The 13,992-nt window shown below is 44.8% G+C and overlaps 1 long non-coding RNA gene across 1 annotated transcript in view; it reads left to right on the forward strand.

Annotated features, from left to right (window-relative positions):
• The first annotated feature begins 640 nt into the window (after window positions 1–640).
• LOC146357807 (uncharacterized) overlaps window positions 641–13,992 on the forward strand; it is an 80,322-nt gene continuing 66,970 nt past the window's right edge. Inside the window, exons 1-2 of the long non-coding RNA XR_014792052.1 lie at window positions 641–698; window positions 889–988. This is a non-coding gene — a long non-coding RNA (uncharacterized LOC146357807). The remainder of the gene's footprint in view (window positions 699–888; window positions 989–13,992) is intronic.

The following is a 13,992-nucleotide window of genomic DNA, read 5'->3' on the forward strand; positions in this document are numbered from 1 at the left end:
TATACTCACACCAGTTTTGTGAGGGAGAGTCTGTTAGCCTGAGAGATAGTGGCTTGCCCAAGGACACTATGGTTACGAAGAGATTTGAACCCAGTTCAACCTTGCTAAGTCCAACCATATCGTCACTACACAACATTGGCTTTTTAAATTAACTATTGATGTACCTGTGGCATATTAAAAGTACCTCTAAGGGGTGGGCAACCCATATGGCCCTAGGAGGTTTATGAGGTGTTGGGTGAGCAGCCAGGGGCTGCAAACACACACACCACTGGGATGGGGGTGAGGTGAAAGCCCCCCGCCGCCCCCCTACACATACACATGCATCTCTGCCCTTTGCCTCCCTCACACACACGGACACATGTTCACACTCCTCCCCTACCTCCTGTCCGCAGGGGGAAATCACGAGCTTAAACCTCTTCTCCCTGTTAGGAGAGGAGAGGTGGCTGCTCTAGCCCATCAAACTCTGTGATTTCTCTCTGAAGAATAACACTGAGAGGAAAACCACAGAGTTTGGTGGGCTAGAGCAGCCTCCATTCCTCTCCTTGATAGAAACCATAGAATACAGCTGGCTAGAGTGGCAAAAGATACTCTAGAGTACTCTGTGGTTTCCCTCAATAGGGTTAGTCTGCAGAGAAACCATAGAGTTTTGCAGGCTAGAGTAGCAGAAAGTTCATTTGAAGGCCTCCAAAGAAAAACAGGTGTGGCAGGGAAAGGATGGGGAGGGAGCAGTCAGGGCACTTGCAAGTTGCAGGGGGAAACTTCTGAGAGTCACATGTGGCTTGTGACCCCTGATGTAATGGAATAGCACAGTTTCCACTAGGTTACTTGCCTGTTGTGGTTTAGTTCTACTGAGTGTGGCTCTCAATGGTTCCATCTTTATGTGTGCAGGTTGGAGGGAGTGTCAGACTGTATACACTGCTCTGTTCATCTATGTGTCTCTGCTGAGTGCTGACCCAAGATCAGAACCTATGAGGGCAAGGAAGCCTGAGTAAGTAATCCATCCCTGGAACACATTGGCAAAGCGAAACATATTATCGGACCTATATAGAAGTCAAGGCCTCTCCTTAGATAAGTGTACTCATGCCCTCCTATCAGTCCAGGAAAAGGGAGGCAGAGAGGCAAGGCAAAAGCTGCAAGAGTGGGAAGGCTTAATTAAGGGACCACTGGTTACTTCACCCTATTCCCAAACACAACACTCTGGGACTCTGAGCCATACTTTATTCTTAGGATAATATTAGTTATTATATATTTCAGTATTTCAAGAATTAATCACCCAAAGTTCTGTGTGCCCCTTTCCAACTACATGTTAGCACATTCTTATATAGCAAATGTTCATTCTTGCATAAATACAAACATGGAAAATTTTCAGGACATGGCATTGTCTTTCAGTCTTACATGAAGCTAGGGTTCAGTTAAGTAAGAATGTTTAGTTGTTGCTCTTCTTGAAGACTTGCAAAAGGTATTGCCTGGGTTCACACAGATTTTTTATTTAAATAACTTCTTGTATGGTACCAAGGGGCCTTGTGGCATCTTAAAGACTAACAAAGAAATTGTGGATATCAAATTTCATGGGCCAAAGCCCTCTTTGTCAGGTGTATCAATTACCTCAGCTGTGTTTCTATGAAACACAGTAATATTTAGCTTTTAGTAGAATAACAAGTTGAAAGCCCATGAGAACTCATGGGGGCTGGGACTGGGGGTTGGGCTCAGTCCATTCTGTCCTGAATTGTTTCATGGGGGGAAGGAAGTGTTGGCAGGGAGGATGCTAGGGGAGGGGAACCAAACTATGCAATATTTCACAGAGAGCGGTGCTGGCTCCAGGTTTTGTGAGGGCCTTGGGCAAGATACCCTCAGTGGGTCCTCCATGCTCAGTGAGCCTACTCCCTCAGCACCATTGTCACCAGCTGTTGCTGCACCTCTTCCTCATCATTTCCACCACCTGCTTGCTTGTCAAGCACAGTGGCAGTGAGGAAGCGGATCATGGGACCTACTACAATCCTTCTCACCATCACTGTTTCCTCACTGCTTCTGACCTAGAGCATGTTGCAATGGTGAGAGGAGGAGCAGGTGCAGGGGGCTTTTGTCAGTGGGCCCCTGTTGAGATGTAGGCACTTGGCAGGTGTTTAACCATGCTGACTCCTGACACCAGCCCTGAAAGTTGCCAGCCTATGGCTGACTGGGGATGCTGGGAGTTGTAGTTCAATACATTTGAAGGGTGCTAGTTTGGAGAAAGCTGCACTAGTGCTTTAATGCTATGAAGTGGGGGAGCTTTGGGTACTAACTGCAGTGCACAGCATGCTGTTCACCCAACCCCCATATCTGAAAGAGACAGGTCAGAGAGATAGGTTAACTATTCTACTGTAGACTGGGGATGAGATGGATAGCCAGACCCCAACCTGAGCAGTATAGCAGGGAGGAGGGATTACCTTTTTTTACCTTGTTAAGATGGGGAGTGTGGTAGAGAAAACTATTTCCTTACTGACTTTGTTAAACAGTGCCTTTGTCATTGTCAGGGCTCTTAACTGGTTTGTTCCCATAGAAGGGCTTTGTGCATGCATTGCCCTCCTCAGGGGTGGTTTTGTGGGGTAGGCTCTCCTTTGTTATTGTTTTTACAAAGTAATGTTTGTCTTCATGCTTGAGGAGTTCCCCAAACATGCAGAACTCCATACCTTGTCTGTGACTGCTTGTGTTCCACCACCCTACTAGTTGACACAGCTCAATTGTTGCAATGACTTCATCGTCTCCCCTTACAGGTGAAGCTGTAAAAATGGACAACAGGGGGACTACCAATGAAAGAGCGAGGAACTAGACTTAAGAAGAGCAAGTAGATGATAGTACCCCTTCTCATTCACTCAATCTAAAGAACACCTAGTCAACAGACATGTGTTGCAACTGCTAGCCATTGTTCATCCTTCCACATCCCAGTGTTTCCCCTTCCAGAGGAGTCATTCAACATACACAATTGGATATTCATTTGCCTAGCATATCAGCAGCCCAGTGTACTGAGAAATCAGAGATGGGCAACTGTGGGAGGTCTGGGGGCCATTTTCACCACTAGACACCCTGCCCCCCCCCCCACACACACGCACAACAAGTTGCACTCACAGACCCCGTGGTTGCTGGGGGGCAGGGGGGGGGGCGGGAATGGCATCTGTAGCAGCTACAGAGCACCAAAAGGATCAAAATTAGCTTGTTTGCAATCTAAGTTTTACCCTTCTGGTGCTTCGTAACTGCTACGGATGGCTTTGTTCCTTCAAAACATGTTTTAAATCAGTTTTGGAGCAGCAGGGGTGGCAGAAGGTGTATTGCCCACCCTTGCTATAGATCAAACTGCCCATTGTAGCAGTGGTGGTAGTATCAGTAGCAGTAACAGTAATAGATGTAGTAGCAGTGTCACTGTGGTAGTAGTGCCATAGTAGTGATGCCAGTGGTATAGGTTTCCAGAGAGTGAAATGTGCATCTGCTTCAGAGGTGGGCAGCTTCCAGGGGTTGGGGGGCTATATTGCCCCCACTGCCATACTGCCAAAATTTGGTAGTGCAGTGGCAGCAATGTGGAAAAGGAACCTTTTCAAAGCCATAATTTGCAGTTTGCCATCACGGCTGTCTCACCAAATTTTGGTGGCCAACCGATGATTTTAGCCTTGAAAAGGAGGCTACTATTCCTCACTGACCATCACTCTGCCATTGAATTTCAGGGGGGTGGGGGTGGCGGATGTTGCATACTCCTGAACTACTTTATATCTACTATACCATACTAGATCTACTGTTCCTTGCCTTTTGTATTTGATCCAGCAAGGTATTACCTAAAAAGGTTAGGGCACATTCCTATGGCATGGCCATAAGCCTCTGAACCCAGAGGCTTACGACCATCCAATGCAGAGCAGAAGGAGAGGCAGAGGCCGCTCCTGCATTTTAGCTAGGTGGGCATTTTTGCTCATGTAGCTGGGGCTCTGTGGAATGGGAGGGAAGGAGGCTGGGGAGGCCTGGGCATATGGTGTAAGCCAGCCTCCCCGCCCACTGGCACGCCCCCTTTCTCTCTTCTCCAAGGTTGCTGGCATGGTTCTGTCCGTGCCAGCTTCAAGGAGGAGGGGCATGGAGCTTGGATTCCTGGCTCTAAGGTCAGAGCACTGACTCCGACCTTGGATCATGAGTCTGAACTATCCTATGGCCCCTCAGACTCCATCTAGAGGCCATAGGATTGCTCCTTTAGCGTTTTAACATATTGTCGATTATATTTCCTATTGTTCTTGATGTTTATTGTGAAATAGTACTTCCTAGTGATTACCAGTGGCATGTGACTCATATATAACTGAAGCACTTTCACAATCTTTCCATATGGTTTGGTTCCTGGCCTGTCTGATCTCATTATACTCATGAGAGTGGTTAACATCTAGCCCTCTGCAGTGCTGTGGTATTCAGAGAAGTTCCATTGCAACACAGTCCAATATAGTTTGCCAAAAATCTTGATAAAGCTGTAGGTACTGAAATGTTTTAAAGAGAATGGTGTCAACTGCATAGTTCTAATGGTATCTGTACACAAATGTATTTTTTTATCCCATGTATGGACAGCTGCTTATATTAGGCCAATACTTGAAGCCATTTGTCATATACAGCAGTAGATAAGATAGTGTATATGTGGGTCCCAATTGATCTCAGCCAGGCACTGATTAGATCCAGACCTACTTAGCTTCAGCAAAGTTTCGGTATCGTATCATAAATGTAATGTCCCACAAAAGCTAGATGATGAAGTTGTGAACTTTGACTTCCATTTCCATGGGCCAAATTTTACATACTAGTTTTAGAGCCTGAAGATGCCATTTTTAGAACAGTGTTCCTATTGTCTGCAGTGACTAAGCAATAGCCCATAGTTACAAGTCAGAATTCAAAATGCCATCCAAAGGGAATACACAAGTGCATGAATATCTATACAATGCTATGTTTGTGCATCTTGTTAAATATGTAGCTAAGTGAATTTTCCTCTCCTTCAGTAAATGGACTTATAACTCAAAATGAGAATATTTCTGGCTTGCTAAATTTATTTATATTTTTATTTTATTACATTTCTATCCTGCTCAATAGCCAAAGCTCTCTGGGCAGTTTACAAAGATGTATCTAGGGCTATTATAGTAAAGGGTTGGACATGTAGGCATACCTCCTGCATGAGTGTGCACATATATGTTAATTATGACATAGGTGATTTTTTTGTATCAGGAATGTTGATCCTCTTTTTATCCCAAGGGCCAAATTCAATTTCAGAGAAGCTCATGGGAGAGGGCAGGGCTGAAGGCAAAAGGGATAGAGCCAAAATATCAAAAATAGCTGAAATACCAGCATATTTTAGATTAAAGCTCTTACTGCTAGTAACTAAGCATTAGGAGAGGCAAGTCAACCTTCTGGAATGAGAAAAACTGCAAAAGACAGGAAACCACTAAACTATCAGTGGTGGAGGGTGGGCCAGGGGAAGGGGCCACGACCATATATAGAGGGCCAGATTGGGACCCCAGGTAGGCTGGATTTGGCCCATGAGCCTGATGTTCAACACCCCTGGACTATACCATGATATATTTGTTATTGTTGTTCAGTTGTTAAGCCGTGTCCGACTCTTCGTGACCCCATGGACCATAGCACGCCAGGCCTTCCTGTCCTCCGCTCTCTCCCGGAGTTCATATTCATTGCATCGGTGATGCTATCTAGCCATCTCATCCTCTGCCGTCCCCTTCTCCTTTTGCCTTCAATCTTTCCCAGCATCAGGGTCTTTTCCAGGGAGTTTTCTCTTCGCATTAGGTGGCCAAAATATTGGAGCTTCAGCTTCAGTATCTGTCCTTCCAATGAGCAGTCAGGGTTGATTTCCTTTAGGATGGACTGATTGGACCTCCTTGCAGTCCAGGGACTCGTGAGAGTCTTCTCCAGCACCACAGTTCGAAAGCATCAATTCTTCGGCCCTCAGCCTTCCTTATAGTCCAGCTCTCACAGCCATACGTTCTACTGGGAAAACCATAGCTTTGATTAGATGAATCTTTGTCGGCAAGGTGATGTCTCTGCTTCTTACTATGCTGTCTAGGTTGGCCATAGCTTTCCTCCCAAGGAGCAAGCGTCTTTTAATTTCATGGCTACAGTCACCGTCTGCGGTGATCTTGGAGCCCAAGAAAGTAAAATCTGTCACTGCTTCCATTTCTTCCCCTTCTATATGCCAGGAAGTGATGGGGCCAGATGCCATGATCTTAGTTTTTTTAATGTTGAGTTTCAAACCAGCTTTTGCACTCTCCACTTTCACGCTCAACAACAGGCTCTTTAGATCCTCTTCGCTTTCTGCCATTGGGGTGGTATCGTCTGTGTATAATTGTTGTTGATAATTCTCCCGGCAATCTTAATTCCGACCTGTGATTCATCCAACCCGGCGTTTCTCATGATGTACTCTGCATATAAATTAAATAAGCAGGGCGACAATATACAGCCTTGTCGTACTCCTTTCCCAATTTTGAACCAATCGGTTGTTCCATGTCCGGTTCTTACTGTTGCTTCTTGACTCTCGTACAGGTTTCTCAGGAGACAGGTAAGGTGGTCTGGTACTCCCATCTCTTTAAGAATTTGCCACAGTTTGTTGTGATCCACACAATCAAAGGCTTTAGCGTAGTCAATGAAGCAGAAATAGACGTTTTTCTGGAATTCTCTTGCTTTCTCCATGGTCCAGCAAATGTTGGTGATTTGATCTCTAGTTCCTCTGCCTCTTCGAAACCCAGCTTGTACTTCTGGTAGTTCTCGGTTCACATGCTGCTGAAGCCTAGCTTGTAGGATTTTGAGCGTAACCTTGGTGGCATGTGAAATGAGCGTAATTGTACAGTAGTTTGAACACTCTTTGGCATTGCCCTTCTTTGGAATTGGAATGTAAACTGACCTTTTCCAGTGTTGTGGCCACTGTTGAGTGTTCCAAATTGGTTGGCATATTGAGTGCAGCACGTTAACAGCATCATCTTTTAGGATTTGAAATAGCTCAGCTGGAATACTGCCATCTCTGCTAGCTTTGTTGTTAGTAATGCTTCCTAAGGCCCACTTGACTTCACTGTCTAGGATGTCTGGCTCAAGTTCAGTGCCCGCACTATCATGGCTATCAGGGACATTCAGATCTTTCCTGTATAGTTCTTCTGTGTATTCTTTCCACCTCTTCTTAATCTCATCTGCTTCTGTGAGGTCCCTGCCTTCTTTGTCCTTTATCATGCCCGTCTTTGCACAAAACGTTCCCTTGAGATCTCCGATTTTCTTGAAGAGATCTCTAGTCTTTCCCATTCTATTGTTTTCCTCGATTTCTTTGCATTGTTCATTTAAGAAGGCCTTCTTGTCTTTCCTTGCTATTCTCTGGAAGTCTGCATTCAGTTGGATATATCTTCCCCTTTCTCCCTTGCTTTTCGCTTCCATTCTTTCCTCAGCTACTTGTAAAGCCTCCTCAGACAGCCACTTTGTTTTCTTGCATTTCTTTTTCTTTGGGATGGATTTCGTTGCTGCCTCCTGAACAATGTTACGGACCTCCGTCCATAGTTCTTCAGGCACTCTGTCTATCCGGTCTGATCCCTGAAATCTATTCATCACCTCCACTGTATATTCATCAGGGATATGATTCAGGTCATACCTGAATGGTTTAGTGGTTTTCCCTACATTCTTCAATTTAAGCCGAAATTTTGCAAGAAGCAGCTCATGATCTGAGCCACAGTGAGCTCCAGGTCTTGTTTTTACTAACTATATGAAGCTTCTCCCTCTTTGGCTGCAAAGTACATAATCAATCTGAATTTGATATTGACCATCTGGTGATGTCCATGTGTAGAGTTGCCCCTTGTGCTGTTGGAAAAGAGTGTTTGCTATGATCAGCGTGTTCTCTTGGCAAAACTCTATTAGCTTTTGTCCTGCTTCATTTTGTACACCAAGGCCATGCTTGTCTGTTATCCCGGTGATTTCTTGACTTCCTACTTAGCATTCCAATCCCCTGTGATGAAGAGGGCATCTTTTTTTGGTGTTAGTTCTAGAAGGTGTTGTAGGTCTTCATGGAACCGATCAACCGCTTCTTTGGCCTCAGTGGTTGGGGCATAGACTTGAATTACTGTGATGTTGAATGGTTTGCCTTGGATTCGTACTGAGATCATTCTATCGTTTTTGAGATTGTACCCCAGAACTGCTTTTCCCACCCTTTTGTTGACTATGAGTGCTACTCCATTTCTTCTAAGGGATTCTTGCCCCCAGTAGTAGATATGATGGTCACCTGAATTAAATTCGCCGATGCTTGTCCATTTTAGTTCACTGATTCCCAAGATGTCGATGTTCAATCTTGCCATCTCATGTTTGACCACCTCCAGCTTACCTTGATTCATTGGTCTTACATTCCAGGTTCCGAAACAATATTGTTCTTTACAGCATTGGACTTTGTTTTCTCCACCAGACACATCCACAGCTGAGTGTCCTTTCAGCTTTGGCCCAGCCGCTTCACTCTTTCTGGTGCTACTTGGAAATTCCCTCTGCTCTTCCCCAGTAGTATATTGGACACCTTCTGACCTGAGGGGCTCATCTTCCAGCATCATATCTTTTAGCCTTGTGATACATTCCATGGGGTTTTCTTGGCAAGAATACTGGAGTGGGTTGCCATTTCCTTCTCCAGTGGACCACATTTTGTCAGAACTCTCCGCCACGGCCTGTCCGCCTTTGGTGGCCCTGCACGGCATAGCTTATGGCTTCACTGAGTTACGCAAGCCCCTTCGCCACAACAAGGCAGTGATCCATGAAGGGGACTATGATATATGCCAAGTGCAAAAAGCTTAGGCTGATATACCAACTATGCCCTTATCTGGACAGAGATAGCCTAGCTACAGTTATCCATGCTCTGATAACTTCTCGTCTGGATTACTGCAATGCGTTATATGTGGGGCTGCCTTTGAAAATGGTCCGGAAACTTCAGCTGGTCCAAAATAGGGCAGCAAGTTTGTTAACAGGGACTGGCCTGCGAGCTCATATTACGCCAGTACTTTTCCAGCTGCACTGGCTGCCAGTCCATTTCCGGGCCCGATTCAAAGTGCTGGTGTTAACATTTAAAGCCCTTAACGGCTTGGGGCCAGGTTACCTGAAGGATCGCCTCCTCCCATATGTGCCTGCCCGGACCTTAAGATCATCCTCAGCTGCCCTTCTCCGTGAGCCCCTGCCAAAGGAAGTGAGGCGGGTGGCTACTAGGAGGAGGGCTTTTTCTGTTGTGGCACCCCGGCTCTGGAATGAGCTCCCTAGTGACGTTCGCCTGGCGCCTACATTGTACTCCTTTCGGCGCCAGGTGAAGACCTTTTTATTTTCTCAGGCATTTTAGCATTTTAGCTTTCTAAATTTTTATCTTTGCTGTTTTAAATCTGTATTTTAAACTCCTGTACTGCTGCTAGGTTTTATTGTGGTTGTATTGTTATATTGTGGTTTTAATGTTCTATATATTTTAAATTGTTTTATTGTGTGTTGTTTGGTTTTAATTTTTGTGAACCTCCCGGAGAGCTTCGGCTATTGGGCAGTATAGAAATGAAATAAATAAATAAATTCTCAGCTGTGACTGAAAAGTCATATCTTGCATTTCTATTCTGGGAGGTGAAGAGCATAGTAAGCTCAACTGTCTCCACCCGAAAGCTGTGTCATTAGTTATGGTTTTATAACTTACTTTGCAGACTAATAGTGTAGCCCTATGCATGTCTACTCAGGGGTAAGTGCCATTGAGCTCCGTGGGACTCACTTCCATGTTAAGTATGCACAGGATTACAACAGCCTTCCCCATCCTGGTGCCTTCCAGATGCGTTGGCCTACAACTCCCATCAACCCTGACCATTGACCATGATTGTTGGGGCTGATGAAAGTTAAAGGCAAAAACATCTTGAGGGCACCAGGATAGGGAAGGCTGGATTATGGCCTAAATCGTTAACATTCAATCTAGTATTGGTGCTGTAAGTTTGGGTGCAAAGTCAGTGCCACTTGCAACTGGAGCGCTTACTGGGTGGTCGCCCCAGAAAGGTCTACCAATTACAACACAGAGGCAGTGTTGGGTTATAAAATGGCCACAACGTTATTGATTACAGTGTAGAATTTGATGTGGTATGAGGCTGGTTCCGATCATCTGCCAACTCGCCTGCCTACCGATTCACATCCCAGCCCGAGTGCTGAGGGGCCCTAAAGGGGAGATTTTGGCCACCAGACCATGGGGTTTACCATGCCAGGGTGTGGGCCATTCACATGTTTCCCCCCTGCTTCCCTGGGAGCGGTACCGGCATGCCAGCCACCAAGCTGGGCTGGAGTCCACCCCCAGGGACCCCCCTTCCACTGGGGAGTGGGGTGTGTACTCTTTCCCCTTGACTTGGATCCAGCCCAGTGCCATCCGCACTAAAGTTGTGACAATTATGCTTAATAATTAACCTTTCAACCAACTTACCTTTCTATGAGGAAGGCGAAAACCCTGTGAAATGAACCAATTGGTCCCCAGGTAAAATTCCTTCCCAGCCCTGTCAACCAGTGGCTGACAGCAGCCCATACCAATAAGCAACCTTACTTAGACAGGGTGGGTTGGGCAAGTCTGAAGGAGCAGAGTGAGGAGGAGGCCCGTGGCCCAGCCTTAGCTGGAGAGCAGAGTGGAGGGAAAACTCGAACCTCCAGGTTGCTTCTTCAGTCCTGCCCCCTGCAAGCCCAGCCAGTGCTTCTGATTGGGCTTGCGGTGCGGCCATGATCAGCTGGCCGCAGGGTCTGATCCCCCCCTTCAAAGCCTTCTTGGCTTAGCACCCATGCTTTCGTGCAAACTGGGATCTCTGTTGAGTAGGGGACCCAGGCTTCTTATGATACTTATGGGCCTGCTCCTGTGATTTCAGGTTGTAGATTGCTCTCTGATGGGTGTGGGTTGTTGAGAGCATATTACAGTTATTCCAGTATCAAAATTGGCTCCCTGTTTCAGTAACTTTCTGGACTCTATTCCAGATGCTGGTTACATAACTCATACATCTTTAAGGCTGCAATCCAATACCTGCTTACATGGGAATACGCCCCATTGAACTCAGTGGGACTTACATCTCAGTAGATATGCACAGGATTACACTGTAAATGGTTTAGGCCTAGCATATCTGAGAGGTGGCCTCCCTCCCTATGTTCTGTCACAATACACAACTATAATGCCTTCTCACATCTACCACCAACATGCCAAGTTAGGACTTCAAGAATGTGCAGAGAGGTGGGTGGGTTGCAGATGCCCCTTAGGTATTCTATAGCCCTCTCCTTTGGCAACTTGTCAAGGCCTGAATCTGAACATTTTCTGCGTATGTGACTATTTTTGCGTGACTTGTCATAGCTACTCATAAGGCAATTCAGGGGTAAAATTTGGTATTTATAATATTTTGTCAATTTTGAATAACAGGTTGGCGTCATATTTTTTAATATATTGTTACTCATCCTGAGCCTTTGGGACAGTGCAGCCTACACATCTGATATATACATAAATAAAATAAATCCAAGCAACTGCATTTAAGCAGCAGTGCATGATCAATGCAGGGAAGTTTCCCTCCTCACCCAATATACCTCACTGTCTTTTTGGTCTCTGAGAAAGTAACAGAAGCCTTATAAATGTCAAACAAATCCTAAATTCCAACACCACATGTGCTAAAGGGCAGTTATTCTTGGTAATGCTACTGATGACCACATTTCCAGCATTATTTGCTGGCTGGGAAAGTTGGTTTTACAGGAAGAGAGCATGAGAGCACAAGCCACTAACTCAATTGTACTCAATAATAATCTAGAAATAGCAGTTCTTCTCTCCTTCCTAGTTCTCCCCAGCAAGTTGTTTCTCTGCTCTTCTCCCAATGTAAAATTACAACCACTAAGCATGTATATTATTATTATCCAAGAGGGTTGTCTATATATATTAAAGTTTTAATTGGCATCAGAATTGCCATGGGCACCATGTGCGTATACTCCAGTGTCATTCCTGGCTGAAATCTCCACTGTTCTAGGGCAGGAGGAGATGCTGGAAACACAGACCCAGTTCTGTGGATTATTTTAAGATAGGGCATAAATGAACCTCCTTTTTCCTGTCCTGGAAAAAAAGAATATTATTTCAAACAGTTCAATTTTTAAGAAGTGGCTGAGCTCTTTCTAAATGAACTGGTTCAATAGTTAAAATGGAAGATGTGAGAGGAACTCTCTGGGCAGGCTTGAAAGGGATATTCCTTGAAAAGCAGGCCTGCTGGCATGCAATCAATCCACCAATTAAATAAAACTGAAGCTAGACAAATGCAGGTGTGTTGAAGAAGGGACAGCCTGCTCTTTCTGTGCAGAATGAGTGTTTGTCTGATGAACCATATGTTTATGAACAGGATTTGCAAGATGGGTACATACCATTCCTTTCATACGTTCAGTGTGTAAGGGGGTTGTGGGGCTGTGCCAGAAAACCCCATCCCAACAGCAACGTGCTCACTAGCCATGTCTCCAGCCAAAGTGAGAATGGGCCATGTATGCATTCACATGTATGTGGATACTGCTCCTCCAATACAAGGATGGATCACCCAGTAAGAGCCATTCTCACTGTGGCCAAATGTGTGGCTGGGAAGGGATAACTCTAGGGCAAGTTGAAGGGTTCTTGCACACCCACTAGTCTAGCACTGTGGTGCTGTACCACGCTGACTGCTGAGGTTTGGAGCTAGGCAAGCGGGAAGCTTGAGTGGGACAATGTGTGGAGGGGAATTCCTATCTCCCCCTCCCCATGCTGCATGGGATAGTTTAAGGGACTGAGAAATTGGGTTCAGGGGTTGCGAATTTCATGGCACACATCCTCCAAACCTATTTTCAGATATCACTGCAGTATATTTTAGGTTGTTAAGCCTCCATCGCTGCCCTTGGTCATAGAATTACACAATCTTCCTGACCTCTGGTTCCTTTAAACCCCTTTTTGTAGTCCCACTTGTATCCTGCAGTAAAAAAAAAAAAAAAAAGTGGACTACACTAAAATGCAGGATTTCTCCATTATTTTCAGTGGACAGTTTCCACTTCTGTCCTGGGGGAGAACAAAAAATGGTGTTCGGTGTGAACCTGGAAGTTCCCTCTTGAAACAATTAGATGAGTTGCTCTAGTGTTTTTAAAATCTCTATGCCCTTGGCATTCTACAGATCTTGGAAGCAGGGTCACAAGGCCTTTGGGGCGGGGTGTCTGTATGTGTGTTAAAAATGTCTTAATTTTGAAATGTATATACTTCTGCATGCCTTGAGAGCCCCGAAGTACCGAGAAGTCATTACCTAATTTTTGGGCAGCTTCTGTTTTGCTTCTAAACTGATAGGCACTCAAACATCTGAGTTCACTATTAGAGGGGAAGACGAGGAATTGCTATGTTTCAAGAATGGCAGCTTTGTTATCAAATTAATAACAAGGTAGCTTTATAAAAGGAATGCTAAAAGCATAGACTGAGTCAAAGGGTTGATTGAAACTATATAGTAGCACTCATCTGAATACCTCAGGAGTATGTAGGATAACTGCCAGGCTCACAGGTGGGCATTGCTCACACATTGTTGTGGAACTGCACCTTCACATGAACAGTGGAATAATAATAATAATAGCCACCTAAATAACCACCCCCATGTAGAGGTATCTCTTTATACAAACCATGTTTCTATGTGACTTCTTCAACCACCAGCTAGTATGAACAAGTCCCTAAATGCAACTATGAGAACATAACCGGCTCAGTCAACTGTACTCAAAGATAGCAGTTTTTGTCCTAGCCCCTGCAAGATGTTTCTTTACTCTTCTACCAATGTAAAGATATGGTATTTCTTATTTTTGGTGTGGTTAGACCTTTATAACACAACAACATTGTATTGTTTATACAATGTTGTTGTATATAAACAATGTTTATACCTTATTGGTTTGATGTATGTTTCTTTCCAGCACAGTAACAGTGTATTCATTCTTATTGTTTTTATGTATATACTTTTTAACTATGTAGATAAAAAAATATTATTA

Source organism: Heloderma suspectum, chromosome 1 (genome assembly GCF_057233095.1).
Source record: "Heloderma suspectum isolate Gila_16-S chromosome 1, 16-S_ref, whole genome shotgun sequence".
NCBI classification, from domain to species: Eukaryota; Metazoa; Chordata; class Lepidosauria; order Squamata; family Helodermatidae; genus Heloderma; species Heloderma suspectum.